Raw genomic sequence first — 17526 nt, forward strand, 5'->3', positions numbered from 1 at the left:
GTTGGACTTACTTTTTTTTTTTTGCTCTATCTTCTTATTTGTCTCCATTTTCTTTTTAGTTTTGCAGAGTCTTTGTGTTCTGTGTCAATCATTATTTCCAAGGAAATCTGAAAGCCACATAGGCCCTGGGGTGGCTCTCTCTGCTTCTCCCCCATCTCTGTTCTGTGAGCTCTTGTGCTTGGTGATCCCAAGCAGTGAACTGTAGCTAATTCTTATGGCAGCCCCATTTTTCTTCACGAACAGCACGGTCTCTCGAGATTACACATAAAATTTTTATTTTGTACAGTATGCAGAGACTTCTTAATCTGAAAACAGTTTAGTACTGTATGACCCTTAGAATCATAAATGAAATATGATGTCTATTTGAATGTATTAGTTTTGGGTAAGACTACATGTTTTAGGAAACTGTTTCATTTGGGGAATTTTTCAAAGCAATGTCAAAGCTGAGACTATAACAAATTCCTACAGCGCTGTTATATACGTTTGGGAACTCTGACTTCTTGGCTACGGTGAGAATTCTAAAGCAGTTCCTCTGTAAATACTTTAGCATGCGTTACCAGATGCTGCATTTCTTCCTGAGCAGCCATGTAAGCTGTGATCTGTTGCATAGAGGATGGTGATTCCATCTCACTGTGACACCCTCAGCTCATAACGTCAGTCAGCCCAGCTGGCCACACATGTTGTCGTAACAGTTGGACCCCAATAAAGTTCTTTCCTATTTAGGGAACTATGTAAAGTCTCTTTTATTACCACAATCGCCCTCGTTTTCTGTTACTAAGTTGTTGGAGAAACTGCATCATTTATTTCATAGAGTACCACGCTATCTACATTTATGATTCTTATTTGGTATGAATTTAATTCCTGTTTGTTCTATTCGTGTACTGGTTACAATCATGCTTTATTTATATTTATGTTGTTGCTTTTTAAAATCAAATCTGAAAAGGTTCTGTAAGGCAAAGGACACTATCATTAAACAAAGCGACAGCCTACAGACTGGGAAAAGATCTTCACCAACCCTACATCTGGCAGAGGGCTAATAACCAAATATATATAAAGAACTCAAGAAATTAAACACCACCAAACCAAATAATACAATTTAAAAACGGGGTACAGAACTAAACAGAGAATTCTCAATAGAGGAATATGAAATGGCTAGGAAAAACTTAAAAGAAATGCTCAACATCCCTAGTTATCAAAACAACTCAGAGATTCCATCTTACAACTACCAGAATGGCTTAGATCAAAAACTCAGGTGACAGCACTTGCTGGCAAGGATGTGGAGAAAGGGGAACACTCCTCCATTGCTGGTGGGAGTGCAAACTTGTACAACCACTGTGGAAATCAATCTGGCGCTTTCTCTGACAATTGGGAGGAATACTGCTACTCAGGGCCCAGCCATATCATTCCTGGGCATGTACCAGAAAGATGCTCTACCATATGTCAAGGACATTTTTTCAAGTATATTCCTAGCAGCTTTATTCATAATAGTCAGGATCTGGAAATAACCTAGATGCTCACCTTTGTCTCAGTTTTATAAGACTGTCTTCATATTTCTCAGTTTGACTGTGGGAAATAAAGCTTAAGAATTTTATAGAGAGAGGAAAAATGGGAGAGTTTTGCTTTCTGTCCCCATCCATCGGTGTTTCGGTGTCTGTCCTCGATACTGGTCCCATGGTTGTCTTGCTGATTCTCGCACCTGCTGGATATCCCTTCACCCCTTTCTTTGCGTACAGTGTCTGTCAACCTCTGTTCATTCTTGATCTTTTTGTCAACAATTTCCAGAGGGTTTTCACTCCTCTTTTGTGTTTTTTCCTGTCTGTGGGTGCTCTCCACAGCCAGACAATTAGTTTCCTTAGAGACGAATCGATGTCATTGGCCGCTTTGCCCTTTTCTTCTTCCTCAGCATCATTCACGACCATGTTAGAGCCGCTGTTAAGCGAGGTCCAGACCCAGCCGTGTCTTCTTTCCGTTGTGATGTCTGGGCCTATTGGGGCATTTTAACATTATTTGTTGGAGGGGATGCCTGTTTAAATCTGTGACTGACACACAGCTACGCTGCGTGCCTCTGTTCATTACCGTGTATTTGGATGATTGAACCTGAAGAGAACATGGTCACTCTTGCTGCTTCTGTGGTGAGGACGAACGCTACTGAGCCTGGAGTCACTATTTCATTCTTCACCAGATCTTAGCCAAAGGCCCCTGAAGCGATGCTCCCACTTTTATAACCAGAGCTAGCCTCTATTTCTTTTGCTGTTGTTGCTTTGTTTTTTGTTTGATTTTAAGACAAGGCCTATCCCAGGATGTCCTTGAATATTGTTTCAGTATGGAGACCATTTCCTTCCACATCAGAATACTAGAAGCATCTCTGAGGTCATTTCCTGAGGATGTATTAGGACATTTGCAGCAAATGTCAGCCAGCAACACATCTGCATTTTAATGGGAGAATTAAGACAAACTGTTTTAATCCAGATATTCCAGTGTTGTTAATTTACAGGTCATTGCAAACGCCAATGGGACGAGAAGTCTTTTAGCCAAAGAGCACCTTAGGGCAAGTGATTGAATCATCTTCGAATTTTCAAATTCATGTTAAAGTCCAACAAACAAAGTGAGTTGTCCTGGATTGTGAGTAAACCTCTGCTAAACCAGCTTCTTTTAAAATTCCTGGGACTTTAAAGTTCAAGTCCTGAGAAGATTTCCTGACGTGAGGAATGTAGACATGAGTAAATTCCATTTTCACCTACGAGTCTACCCTCTGGGAATCGATGCTGCTAACATTTGGGTCCCTGCCCTTTCTCTCAAAGAAAACAGCACAAGTCCCCAGAAACTCCAAGAACTAGTCCCATCCATGGTGGGAAGGAAAATTCTATTTCTGTGGGTAGCTTCTTTTCTTTTCCTTTTTTAAATTTAAGTTTTCTGAGAATTTCATACAGGAACCTTAATTTAAATAATTTCTACCCTTTCCTCTCCCCTTCCAGCTCTTCCTAGCCCCACATCATTCTTTTTTTTTTTTTCCCCCACATCATTCTTAAAATCATGGCCTCTTCTTTAATTACTGTTGCTGCATATATATGTGTACCCTCCTAGCTATATACACACATGCATTAGAAGACACTGAGTCCATTTAGTGTTGCTTATATGTGCGTGTGTTGAGGCTGACCACTTGGGGTTTTCAATTAAGGGAGCTTGCCTCTAGAGAAACTGATTCTTCTTCTCCCAGAAGCCAATGATTATCTGTAACTCTTCTTATGGGGTAGGGAGCAGGGTATGAGTGCTGTTTTGGGTGGAGCCTTGTGAAATTTCCCTCATTCACATTAGTGTGTCATTTGGTATTGTCACTGTTTAGGTGTCGTTTAAGCAATCATGTCATTGAGATTTCATAGCCACAACTTCCCTGTCATGTCTAGATGACACATTAATTATTCATTTCTATGTGACACGTGATATTTTTGAAACAGCGGTTCTCAAACTGTGGGTCATGACCCCTTTACAGGTTGAATGACCCTTCCGCAGGGCATGCCTATCAGGTTTCTGCATATTAGATATTGCATTACAATTCACAACAGCAGCAAAACTACACTTCTGAAGTAGCAACCAATAGTGTTATGGTTGGGGGTCACCACGTGCGGGACGGTGTCGCAGCACTAGGAAGGCTGAGAGCCACCGTTTTTATGTACGCATGCAACGTATGATGACGGCGTCAGGGTGGTTTGTTCATTGTCATTTCAAATATTTAGGATTTATTTGTGTTGGGAGCATTTGGAATTCTTTCTTACAGCTGTTTTTAAGGATTTGAGTTATAGTTATCCTATAATGCTGTAGAATAGGGAAGTTTTTCCTTCTCCACAGCTTGGCCACCATATACTAATTCTTGCCTTTCACCCCCTTTCCCCTTCCTAGGCTTTGATAATTGCTAATTCTCTAATGCCTTGGCACTACATTTATGCTTAGATATAAAGTATAGACATTTCTTACTATCGCATATGATTTTTCACTTGCTTAAGCATATTCAAAACTGTATTTAAAAGCAGTTCATCCTCCCACACTGACACAGACAGACAGACATGACAGACAGACAGACAGACACACACACACACACACACACACACACACACACACGCACACACACACGCACCACATCCCTCATATGCAGCTACTTTTAAGGAAGAGTCTTACTATGAGCCTAGGCTGGTTGGGAACTCATGATCCTCCAGCCTTAACTCTCCAAGGGCAATTATAGGTGTTTGCTGCCCTGCCTGGGTTTAAACATTAAGTTCTGTTGTCAGTGATTTCTAAGTCTAAGGGGAAAAGAAGTTGTTTTCTGGATATTTTTCATCATTTTTATTTTCATATTGTAAACATGTCCTTATTTTGGTTTTTCATTTGTCTAATTTAAATTTGTACATGGAATTTAGTGAAATTAATAAGAAAACAGAAAACCTCAGATAGAAATTAATGTCTCTTAGAAGTTTAGCTTCCCAGCAACACTACTTTGATCCAATCTTATTTTGTACTTACGTAACCTGCAGTGAACATTTCAGAAAGCCAAGGAATTCACATGACAGAATGATGGTCTTACTGCAATGACACTGACAGAAAGTTCCATCAGAGATTCTCCTCAGAGATGTTTAAAGGTGTCTCCAGTGTTGGAAGCTTTGGAAATGGAAAAATAACCTGTAACCAAAGTCGTCTGTGTGCCAACAGGAGTATTCTTCCGTCATTTGGTAGTTACTGAGTATTCTAGATGAGATGCTGCAGTGGCAACTTGATGAGATCCCGTTGGGCTGGGCTCTGCGCAGTTTGTGTGTTGGGATATTTTGAGGTTGATTGTTGAACCTGATCTGACCTGGGCCCCAGAAACTCTAATGATCTGGGAAAGCTACCAACTTTCCATGCCATGGTGGGGAGCCTGTGCCTGTGATCCTTGTAAAAACTCTAGGTCATCTCCAGGTATTCTAAGGATTTTTGTTTGTTTTATCTTCTGGCATCTCATTTTTCATCACCCTCAAGGGTGATCCTATTAGTCTCTCCCCACCCCATCTCTCTCTAAGTTCTAACACTGAAATTCCTCCTAAAAGCTCATATATGGCATATTTTTATTTTGCTAAACACATACATGCAACTTGCATAAAGACATGCACTTTCAAGATAAGAGATCTTCCTACTGCTTAATAAAAAAAAGTCTACAAAATGGTCCCAAGAAATAAGTAATCCAGAATGAATGCCAGCAGTACTCTATAACAAAAAGGGGCTTTACCAGGATTATTTTTCCTTTATGCATAAAATAATGGTTAAACATTCTCTTGGGACACCAATATTCCCTAAAAATGTGCTTTCTAAAACTGCTCTGTCAAGATAACTATATTTTATGTTTTTACTCTTCTAGCATGAAAGCCATGAGTTGTGTGATGATCTAGAAGTTTCCTAATTTATTAAACCTAGCACTGACAGAAAACATGCAGTGATACATACACAGAAAGGAGACAGCAGAGATACAATAGTGGAATTGGCTTCCTATCTATCTATCTATCTATCTATCTATCTATCTATCTATCTATCTATCATTTTTTAATTAATTTATTCTTGTTACATCTCAATGGTTATCCCATCCCTTGTATCCTCCCATTCCTCCCCCCCCCATTTTCCCATTATTCCCCTCCCCTATGGCTGTTCCTGAGGGGGATTACCTCCCCCTGTATATGCTCATACGGTATCAAGTCTCTTCTTGGCAACCTGCTGTCCTTCCTCTGAGTGCCACCAGGTCTCCCCCTCCAGGGGACATGGTCAAATGTGAGACACCAGAGTACGTGAGAAAGTCATATCCCACTCTCCACTCAACTGTGGAGAATGTTCTGACCATTGGCTAGATCTGGGTAGGGGTTTAAAGTTTACCGCCTGTATTGTCCTTGGCTGGTGCCTTAGTTTGAGCGGGACCCCTGGGCCTACTATCTATCATTATTAATCCATTTTTTACACTATGTGAGACTCTTTATCTCAAGATGAAAAGGGGTTGTGTACTTCTCTTTAATGGTAAGTTTGCGGCAGGGAGCAAAGTGAGTTGGTGAATCTGGACATTAGTGTTGGCGAAGGCTTCAGGTGAGGACGTTTGAGTGGTAGGCGCTAGTGAGCTGGCTCTGTGATTTTTAGGGTCAAGTCGGCTATAGAGAGAACATTAGGAAAAAGCAGGGAGGGGGCGAGAGCTGCTGCTGATTTTGCAATGATATTGGCAAGAAATTAAGGTATGGACCCATCAGAGAAGACAATGACAAATCCATCATTAGAAATTCAGTTACTAGAAGAAGATTGTGATATTAAAAAATAAATTTTGAACATCTATCCTATAACACATATTAAGTTAGTTTTTGAACTTAGGAAAACTATTGACCTTATTAATTTAACATGTAGAAAAGAGGGGAATTAAAAGGACTCTGCAACATATGTGAGATTTTAAGTGTGGTCAGGGCTACAGAGAGGATCCACATGGTAGCCATGGGGTGAAGTAGGGGGAGGTCTGCAGTTATGCCTGCTGAGCCCAGGGAAGCCCTGTTTGAGAAGATTCAAGGTCAAGAGGGGGACTAGCATTGAGAGAGATCACACGAAAATTTGGAGTTTTAAAAACAATGACTTGACACTAGATGATATCAGTCTCAAGGTCTGGACTGTCTGGGGTTGTTAGGTGGTACAGGGTTTCAGGATAGAGGAAGGTAGCCTGTGGAGTTAAGAGGGTTATTTTTATATCTAGACTATGACCACGATGAAGTGGAAGGGACTTAGGAGCCACCAGTGCCTCTGCAGACATGGAACAAGAACAGTACTTGGACCATCAGGGACTCAGCCACTAACTGGGAGTAGGCGATGACTAAATCAGACCACAAGCAAGAGAGTAGCCAAGCACCTTCAAGAATGGTTTCTTGTGGTGCTATCTGAAGCATCACCCAGACCGATCTGTTGGCTGGAGTATCTAACCAGAACTTCTAGATAGGTAAAACACTCATCTGTTCACAGCAACAGCTTGGTCACAGAACTGACGCATGAAAAATGTAATCCAAGTGGTGGTGCAAGGAGGTGTCTACGGTTCTCCCCCCATCCCCTGGTCTCTCATTGTGCTTCCTAAAGTTTAGGAAATTCCTCTGTCCCTAGTTAGAAAACCAAAACAACTTCAACATAGAGAATGGTGGAAAGAATGAGTCATTAAAGAAATCTTTTCCCACTGTGCTTGGGATCACCTACTCCAGGTACTAGTTTGGGATAGGTAGGGTGGGGTTTTGTAGTACTGTGTTTAAATATGTCCCCCAAACTCAAGTTGGAAAGGTCATCCAGTGTGGCAGTGTTTGGAGTGCTAATGGCAGTGTTGAAGTCATGCTGACAAAGCCTTCACATGTGGGTTATTGCTACTGTAGAAAAGACTCAAGGGAAGTGGGTTTCCTTTCTTGACTTCTCATCTCCTGTCATGTCGTGGTAAGATACAGCAAGAGGACCCTCAGCACATCGGACGGGCACTTTCATCTTGAACTGAGAGTCAATACATTTCTCTTCATTATTAAATACCAAGGTGCCTTAGTTTGAGTGGGACCCCTGGGCCCAAATCTGCCTATCATATTGTTCTACTTATAGATTTCTAGGACCCTCTGTATCCTTTTATTTTGCTGTTCTCCCATGCGTCTCTCATTTAGAGTCCCAATAGGATGCCTTCCCCTCTGTCCCAGTTTCCTGGTAAGTGAAAGCCAAGGACAATACAGGAGGTAAACTTTAAACCCCTTCCCAGATCTAGCCAATGGTCAGAATATTCTCCACAGTTGAGTGGAGGAGTGTGATACGACTTTCTCACGTACTCTGGTGCCTCACATTTGACCATGTCCCCTGGAGGGGGAGACCTGGTGGCACTCAGAGGAAGGACAGCAAGTAGCCAAGAAGAGATTTGATACCCTATGAGAATATATAGGGGGACGTAATCCCCCTCAGGAACAGTCATAGGGGAGGGGAATAATGGGAAAATGGGGTGGGGGAGAGGAATGGGAGGATACAAGGGATGGGATAACATTGAGATGTAACGAATAAATTAATAATAAAAAAAAAAGATAGCAAAGAAAAAAAAATACCAAGGTGTTCTGTTGTGGCAGCACAAAGAAGGGTAAGACACACCAATTGTTTGTTTTGTTTTGTTTTTTTTTATAGCTCATTAAATTAGTTCTTTGACATTTTCATGCGTGCATACATTATATTCTGTTTACCCTCATCTTCTACTTCCTTTTATTCCCTCCCACTTCTTTCTTTTTTAAAATTTGTTTTTAAAATTTTAACATATACATTTATATTATTACACACATGCACGCACACATACACACACACACACAGACACACACACACATACAATAAACTACCTATAGCAAGAACCACAAAACAATCAGACCTTCCTACTTCTTTTGTTCCCCTTCTCCTAATAGGTCCCTTTCCCACCAGCTCTAACAGGTCATTTATGTCACTCAAACTAAGGCTCAGACAACATCATGGAGGAGAGATGAACAAAGTAAGAGTGTATAGATAAGGAGAAAATGTGCAAAATGCTGCCTTCAGGCATGGTAGGGTCACATTCAGCTGTGCTTGCCTGCGCTGTGCCTACGCAAGAGTGATCTTGTCATGGGTTGAGGTGCGGCTCATGGGGCCCTATACTTCCTTGCTAAACTTTTGGCAATTGATTGGTTCTGGAAGAGGGACAATCACTGCCTTCAGATGATTTATTTTTTAAAGAACCTTCACTTTTAAATGATAAAAGTATTACTTTTGGGGAAAGGGTGTCTACTTGGCAAGAAGGCATTCTGCCTGTCTCTCCTTTACAGGTGAATTGTTTTTGGCATAATTATTATCTTTGTAATATCCAGCATACTTTTATAGATACATGATTCTTTTTTTTTTTAACCTAGCACAAAAGACATAGCATTAAAAGAAATTCCCTTTGATGAAAATTCTTACCAGTTTTAAAGATCTGCAGATAATTACTCAAAGAATAGTGGGCCAGCTAAGAAGACTGAAGTACACACAGACAATACATGTGACATTTTAATTAAATTTTCATATGACTCTCTACCAGTTGTTTTCTTTTGGGCTATTGTAACTGTTGGATGGCTTAGCAGGTTTATCAGAATACCTAATTACAGTTGGCTCTGAAGTAGGTAAGGTCCCTTGGAAAGTGCCCCCTGGAGGGGGTCACATTTATGCTGGGATACTGTTCATTTTGAGACTTGTTAAAACTGAATCCTCTCAAACAAGGAGCACAGTCTTCATTTTTGTCCTATGTTCAAGTTTAAATGTTACGTGGCTGGGACAGAACACATTTTCATAGAATAGATCTTACTACTGCTGGCTCAGGCAAAACTTTTGAAGTTTCTTAAGGCTTGATCTTAGGCTCCCCACTGCTAACCTTCTGCCATCCTTTCTTTTTGTCTCATCTATTTCCATCCCATCCTGTTTCCTTCTCACTTCCTTTAAAATGATCCTATTTGTCTCTGTAGCATCTTTGCTTTACTCAAGATCCAAGTTTCTCATGCTTGACTTAGTTTTCAATGAGCTGCTGGATTATGGCCAGAAGAACTTAGCAATTACCGCAGTGTAAGAGGCTCAACTGGAGGCTAGGGACGCAAAAGAAGCCAAGGCGGTTGAGAGTTAGTGTGGGTCTAGATAGGCAGCATGCATGTTCATCTTCAGAGGCAGCCAGGTCTTGATTTGTGGTTATCTGTCTCATGCTTTTGAGGGCAGTGCTCTAATTAACCCCTGCACTTTCTACTCTTCCAACTTGAAGTAGGCTTCCTTTCCAGGTTACTCTGGAGTTGGTTCATTTTCTCAGCAGGTATTTCTCCTGATGTGCCTTTTCTCAGAGGTGGTATGGATCCTTCTGATTTGTTAGACAGAAGAAAAATCCTGGTCCTGCCCAATGTCTTTCTCAGCTCTTTAATGAACTTGAGAGAATACCTGTGCCATGTCTTTGCATTCCCTATGGGTCATGACTTCCAACCATTTGCTCAACAGGAAAATAACTAAGAGGAACCATTGTCCATCTATAGTTACAGCATATAAAAATTATAGTGTATATAATTCTAGTCTCCTACCTCTTAAGCCTTCTCTGTAGAGAAGCATCCCAATAAAGATTAATATCTTTTCTTTAAGAACTCAAGGCATGTATTCATTTTCCCTTTCATTCTACAATCTGACTTTTCAGAAAGGGGAAAAAACCCTATTTTTTCTTATATGTAGCCTTATCATGTGCTCCCAGACTCCCAGGCAATATACCTAGATTAACTGAGACCATTTGTACCAGTTTTCTCAATCTCTGAACAGTTCTAGTACATAGACACCCACTTAATTTACAAATTTCTTCAAAGTACCGGTACTTTGAAGAATATACTTGTACCACTTTCAATGTATGAAAAAAAATATTTTTGTTATTTTCCGATTAAAAACTTATTAGGGAATTTGAAGCCAAAAGGGCCAGGCTGAGGAGATATGTTCTTCTGAATTAACAATTTGCAAATTACTGGGCTAGTGTTTTTCTTGATGAGGATACAAGTTGTGGAGTCTTAGTCATGTCTGGCACCCAAAGATTGGAGTGTTGTGACTTTCAGTACTGAGGAAAATGCTCAAATGTTATAATTGCCTTGAACAAAGGTCACCTTGAAAGCAGGGCTAATTATGAGGCTTAAGCTGCTCTTAGAATTCAAGATATAATTCTGACACATCTTAGTCTCCATTCTTTGTCCCTCTGTATTATTCTTTAATCCCTTGGAAAACAATGGTGCTTATAATGCCATACCAGTGGAAAGAGATTGCAACATGGACAACCAAATATAATGAACTACATAAAACGGTAGAATACTTTCTGCGTTGTGACATAGCAAGCCTAGCCAATCTGTGTTGTGCTCAAGCAATTAATAATCCATAAATGGAGGCTGATGGCTGCTAAACAAATGATAATATGGCATTTTATATTCTGCCTGCCCCTAGGGCTCCTTCCTGCTTTCTCTTTGCTTAGCCACCTGCCATTTTCTTACCTTTCACATGAGACATTGAACTGCTCATTGCAAAACAGTTTTAGTCTTCTCTTGTGAGTTGGTGTTCTGATGCAATGGTAGTAAGGTCACAGACGAATGTCCTAACATAGCATAGAGTTAGTCTTGTACAGCTCTTAAGGCTGGCATTCTAAAATTACTCTGACTGCACTGACACCAAGGTATCAGCAGGACAAGCCTGTAGCCTTAGGAAGGCTTTAGGGCACAACCCATTTCTCTGCCTTTTCTAGACTGATGAACTTCATTCTCTGTCTTATTTGGCTCCCAGCAAACATCTGGCTCCTTTGGCTCATGGATCCTTCCCCCATCTTCAAATTCCACAATGTGGCATGTCCACAGCTTGGTGCTGAATTCCTTAAACCCTGATGGTTTCTCTGTCTGTTCTCCTCCCACTTATAGAAGCACCTGTGTTGTATTTGGGACCTATCCAATCATCTAAGGCAATCTGCTCTCACTCAAGAGCCTTAATTTAATCACACCTGAGTGTTGGCAGCCTTATCTGTATCCCAAAGAATCATTGCTCAGTTCCTAACTACACCCCAAGCTGTCTCTTGACTTTTCCTTCCTAGCTCTGGAACTGCAGCAGCAGCAGCAGCAGCAGCAGCAGCAGCAGCAGCAGCAGCAGCAGCAGCAGCAGCAGCAGCACTCTTCCTTGAAGCCTCCTCAGCTCTGGCTTCATTGCTCCGCATCTGCTTTCTCGTGATACAAGACCATTTAGTGTTCTCCTTTTAATCTGAATTCGCTAGCCATCAGAACCTCTTCCTCACTTAATTTTACCCACATAGTGATTTTTTTTTTCTGCCTCCACCTCCTGCTCAGGTTTTTTCCTCCTCTCCCAGCTGTGTGCAGAATTTTTTTTTACAAGGACTGCTCTGAGATTTAGCAAGGAGGCTGAACTCATACCCAACCTTCAAAAACCTTCCCTTCCTTCCTTAATCAAAACTGCGGTTAATGGTTACAGCCTTTCAAAGAGTAATAGAAGCTCTTTCTTTATCTTGGCCGCCCAAATGTGTGTCTCCTCTGCCAGCATCCTCCTCACAGATTTCATGCCTGTGAGTCTAAGTCATTGTTTTTCGTCTCCAAGCAGCTCTGTAAGGCCTACCGATGCATACATTTTGCATTTAAGATCTTCAGTAACTTTCCCCATCAATCTGTTCTCATTAAAATCATGGCACATGGCCTTCATGGCTCATCCCAACTTGACTTCACGTGCAATTTACAAGTGTCACCCCTATTCTGTACTCACTGCAGCGCCTCCCACCATCTACCAAATATGAAAAGCCCAGCATCTCTGCCACCATTTATTTCACTGTACTGGATTTCCCCTGCATTGTTATGCAAGTATCACAGTGAGGTTCTCCAGGAAACACAGAATATGAAAAGGCATGACAATTCAGCTTAGAGCTTAAAAATTTCTTTAGTTTCCCCTTGCTTTGTTGTTTCAGAGCACTGGTATTTTCTGATGGATTTGAAAAGGAATGGACTTATTAGAATTGAGTTTCATTGAGGTTTTTGATCAGTGGAGGAGAAACTATACTTGACCCAAAGGTCTACTTCAAATGGTTGCTTCTCATATTTACCCTTTATTTTATGTGTTTATTACAGCTGTTTATTGAAGACCTGCTTTGTGATGCATGCATGGGAAGGTAAAATAATAGGCAAAACCAATGTGGTCCCTGCCCTTTTGCACCTTGTACGTTAACAAGGAAACAGTAGTGTTCAGTCTGTGTCAAGATCTGTGAAGAAAAAAAACAAAAAACAAAAAAACAAAAAACCAAACAAACACCCCTGGCATGTTCAGGGGTGCTCACCTAATTTGGGATTCAAAACTCTCTTTCTGGAGTTAGGGAGATGGTTCAGCGGCTAAGAGCACTTGAGGTTCTTGCCGAGCCAAAGTATGGATGTTTCACTATGGCCTGCAACTGTAGTTTCAGGAGATTCAATGCCTTTACTCACATGTGTGCACATATGCACGTGCACACACACAAACACACACACACACACACACACACACACACACACACACACACTTAAAAACCTCAGTTATTCTCTGAAGAGATAATGAATAGTGAAGGGCAACAGGATATTCTAAAATATCCATGTGTGAAAGAGATTAACTTGAGGGAAAATATCACATATTAAATGTATATTTATCTATAAATTAGGAGCATACAGACTGTTCAATCTGAAGGCTATATCATATAAGTATTTGCTGAAGATATGAAAATATGTTAAGATCTTCAGAGGCATGAAGAGACACAATGGTAATTGTAAGATGCACTAAATGATAAACATCTTGGTAGGAAGAGTGTGTATGTTGTGCTTCTGCAGCAACAATCCAGACTCCTCACGAGCCCCTGGCTTGCTCACTGTTTTTCCCCTCAACAGTTGCAAAACCGTTGCTCTTGAGTTTAGTTTTTAATTTCTCCCTTCACCACAGCACTCAGAAACCCAAGTAATAACGGCGCTCCTCACTGATCTTTATTAACAGTCTGCATGCAAGCGCCTCTTCACTTGGTTTCTATTTCCCTCTGGACATGAATGTATTCTCTTCAGCACACCCAGTGATGACTTCGCCGTCGCCCTCATGCCGTTCTCAGCCCTCACTTCTCGTCTCCTCTGTGTGTGTGTGTGTGTGTGTGTGTGTGTAGATGTGAGTGAGCTTGAGGGCTTTAAGTGAAGTAGGTGTGACGCACAAGGATACTGCCTGCTGTCCGTTATATCTGGGGCCTCCAAGCATTGGCTTCATATGAGTAGAGGGTAAAAGGACGCTCTGGAGGTGGGGAACTATGAGGAAGGAGGAAAGAATGGGCGCTGACTGTGCACAGAGGCACAGGTTGACATGGCCCCGGCACGTTCTCCTGTAGTTGTCAACATTTTTCAGATGGTTAAAAGGAGCTACCAGAGAGGGTTTTGTGTACTCGGAACCAAAAGAAATGGGAAGTGTTTGCGGTGAAGGCTCAACTACTGTGCTGCTTTCACTATATCCTGGGCATGTGTGTTAGAACATCACAACGAACTCTATAAACGTGTGTGATTATTTTGTACCAGTTTTTAAAAGTTGAAAGGAAAAAAATGACGTTCATTACTGTGGCAAACGATGCGCTATTCTTACATTTCTGAAGTCCACCCTTTTCTTTCCATGGCCCATTACCAGTTCTCAGCTCTGGTAGTTACTCTTCTTCTTTCTTTCTTCTTTCTTCTTTCTTTCTTTCTTTCTTTCTTTTCTTGATGTTATTTGGCTATGTGTGGCCCAATATATATTCCAGGTTCCTTTATTTTAAAATGGATTTCTTTTTTTAAAAGATGAAGCTCAGTTCTTGGGTGAGACTCCCTAAAATGTGACCAACACTGTTCTTATTCTGCAGTGCTGTCAAGGTTTTGCCTGCTCATTTTTCTTAGCAATGCTGGGCCCTCCTCATGGACACTCCCACTTCCCCCAAGTTACTCTCCCACATGGAGAGGAGGTTCCAGGTAGAGTGGACGAGGCAGGAGCCTAACAGGGCAGTTGAGGGTAGAAGTATTACCACCACTAGTTTACAGAGCGGCCAGAAGGGCCAGGACTAAAGATTAGAACAGACGCATTTGCATACCTCAATGAGCAGCAAACGTTAGAACACTTCCTTTACGAGTCTCATCAGTTTGAAGCTACTTAATGCTTGTCCAGCACCTGTGAAAATTTCAGATTAGATGGGAATTTATCATTTGGATTTAAAGTGCTTTCTATCTGGTCATATGTTATCTAATCCATACACATAACGGCCCCAAAGCGTTAAAACAGTTACTATTGGTTTTCAGCATTATAATACAGATAGAGAAATCTAACAAAGCTTCAATTCAATTAAAATAATTTTGGGCAGCCAATAAAATTTTTGATATAGTAAGATTTACCAACACTTAGAAAAATAATGCCAGGAAGGGACAGTAGAACATGGCTCTTTATGATTCTCATTGGCTGTGCAGCTACTCTCGCCCCACTGCTACCTGTCAGCTACACCCCAAATCATCTGGTATTATAACCCAAACTCAAAAGCTGTGCAAATTAACCTAGCAGGATCTTAAAAACTCAAGAATTCCAAATATTGGAAGCATTTTAGAGTTCATTTTTAATATTGAAACTCATATCATTAAATTTTAATGTAATATACACATATATGTAACATGGTTATTTCCAACATAAGTATTAATAAGACTATCAGAACTGAACGCGGAACTTGTCCTTTATTTATTTCCTGTGTACTGTACCCGGAAATATGCTTGTGTTACACTTGCAAAAGACCAGGTTGGTTCCAAAGTTTACATTAAGTACTGAGCTTTTCAGTGTATCTGGCATATGGTGAAGCCCTTGAGAGAGATGAGGTGACTGGGAGAATTCATAGGGGTTGGGAACTTCTAGTTAGCCTATCTGTATCAGTGTCATTTCTCTAGCCTTCTTCTGGAATGACACTGGTTTTCCAAGGATGCAATGTAACCACCAATGAAGTGTTCTTAACCACCCCAGGCTCCGAGGCTAGACTTCCTATAGATCAGAGTATATATCCTTCCTTGGAGAAATTCCACTTGATTTATACCCTGCTCTGGCATCAAGCCTTCCTTTCAGTCTTGGTCTGTAGCTCACGTGTCAGTATGGGTGGCTGAGCATCATTATGTCACCTAGAAATATTCAGGTGGACTCATGTTCTTTCTTAAATGACTAAGTCATAAAGTGTAGTGTAATGTGCCACTTCTTGCATAGTAACAAGTCAGGATTTGTCTCATCTCTTCAAATTATGAACTATAGCATAGTTAGTCATGTATTATTAAAATTAGAATGTACACCTTAAAATTAAAGTCCTTTATAACAAACTTTTAAAAAAGATTAAGTTTCTCTGGCTTGGGACAAAATACATAGAGGAATATAAAATTCCCATGAGTTAAAAAACTAAGGCAGATGGCTCAAGGGAAGGCAACAGTGCTGCCCTGGAGAAGTGAATGTGTGGTGGCAGGAAACTCTTCCTGCATTAGACCATCAGTTGAAATACCTAGCGGAAGATTTCATGTGGCAGATAGGGAGGTTAAGCTGTAAGGCCCTTCTAAATACTAGCCTCTCTTTATATTTGGGAACATGTCTACCAACTCCAAATGGATAAGTAATATGAAATTCTATGTGTACTGTGTTTTTACACATATATGTATATATTGTAAACATGAACTTCTAAAGCGCACACTATATAAATTTCACAGTAATGATAAACAGAACAATAGCAGTATGCTGTCATACAAGTTATGGAACTGTGGCCTGGCTCCCACTTTCACCATGTATTATTGTACTGTTCTCACCCTATTTATGATGGCATTATGAGTGTCTATGCAGTACCTACTCAGGTAGTGTGACCATGTTAGGATTCTACCTAAAAGTTACTTGCACATAAGCTCTAGAATACCAACTGCCAAGACCACTACCGAGCGACTGTTGGTGTGTAAAGAAAGGGCAGGCTCATGCCTTAGGTGGAGCAGACAGAACGGCATGAAGTTGTACTGAGCTACCCAGACGGGTGTGCATTTACAAACCGTAAATTATTTTCTACAATTTTCCATGTGATATGTTCAGACCCCAGGTGAACCAGCACCAGAAAAATAAAAACCATGCTCTGGGGAAACTACTCTGCAGTTTAATAACATAGCATTGTTAAGTGCAAAGTTGTCAGAGTGCCTTACCCTGATGCAAAGGCAGAAAAGTGATATTTCCGCAAAAACCCAGCATCTTTGCCCAAATGGTCTCAATGTTAGAGAATTTGATAGAAATATCCAGTGTTGGTGTGGGAACTTGAAGTCTAGAATAACAATGGATTGCATGGAGGCTAAGTCTCTCTTAGAGGACTATGCCTTCTCATCTACTTAAATCAGACACAGAACAGAAAACATGATAGGTAGCCCCTCCCTGTGAGCGAACATGGCCGCAGCATGATAGTTCATATATAGAACGTAATATACTAATATGTAACATTTTGGTATCTTGTTCCATCTAAAACTGGGGAATACTTGAAATGCTTTTAGAGAAATTCTCCACTTCTTCCGGGCAACAAGACCTCACTTGTACAAAGCATTGTAGCTAATCCTCAGTTCCAGGAAGTAAAACACCTGCCAGCAAGAAACAGTGGTGTGAAATAGATCACAGCTCTTGAGCAGAAAGCAGATTCTTAAGCTTACGGCAGGAGTGGGTACCAGACTCAGAGAGAACAGCAGCCAGGACTGCGCATTCAATCACAAAACGTACTCGCCACAGCCGGGTTGATGGGTAACAAGAACTTGAAAATCCATTAGCAACTCAAAATTAGCAGTGCTTCTAATGCAGAAGGGTATTAAAAAGGAAAAGAAGAAGAGAGGGGAAGGAGGAGCTGGGGTGACACCTGGTGTTCCCAATAGTTATGTAGTATATTGGAGAGTCCTGAGCCAAGCATGGCTGTAATTGGGTTGGCAGGGGAGAGGA

The sequence above is a fragment of the Acomys russatus genome, chromosome 12, assembly GCF_903995435.1.
Source record: "Acomys russatus chromosome 12, mAcoRus1.1, whole genome shotgun sequence".
Classification (NCBI taxonomy): Eukaryota; Metazoa; Chordata; class Mammalia; order Rodentia; family Muridae; genus Acomys; species Acomys russatus.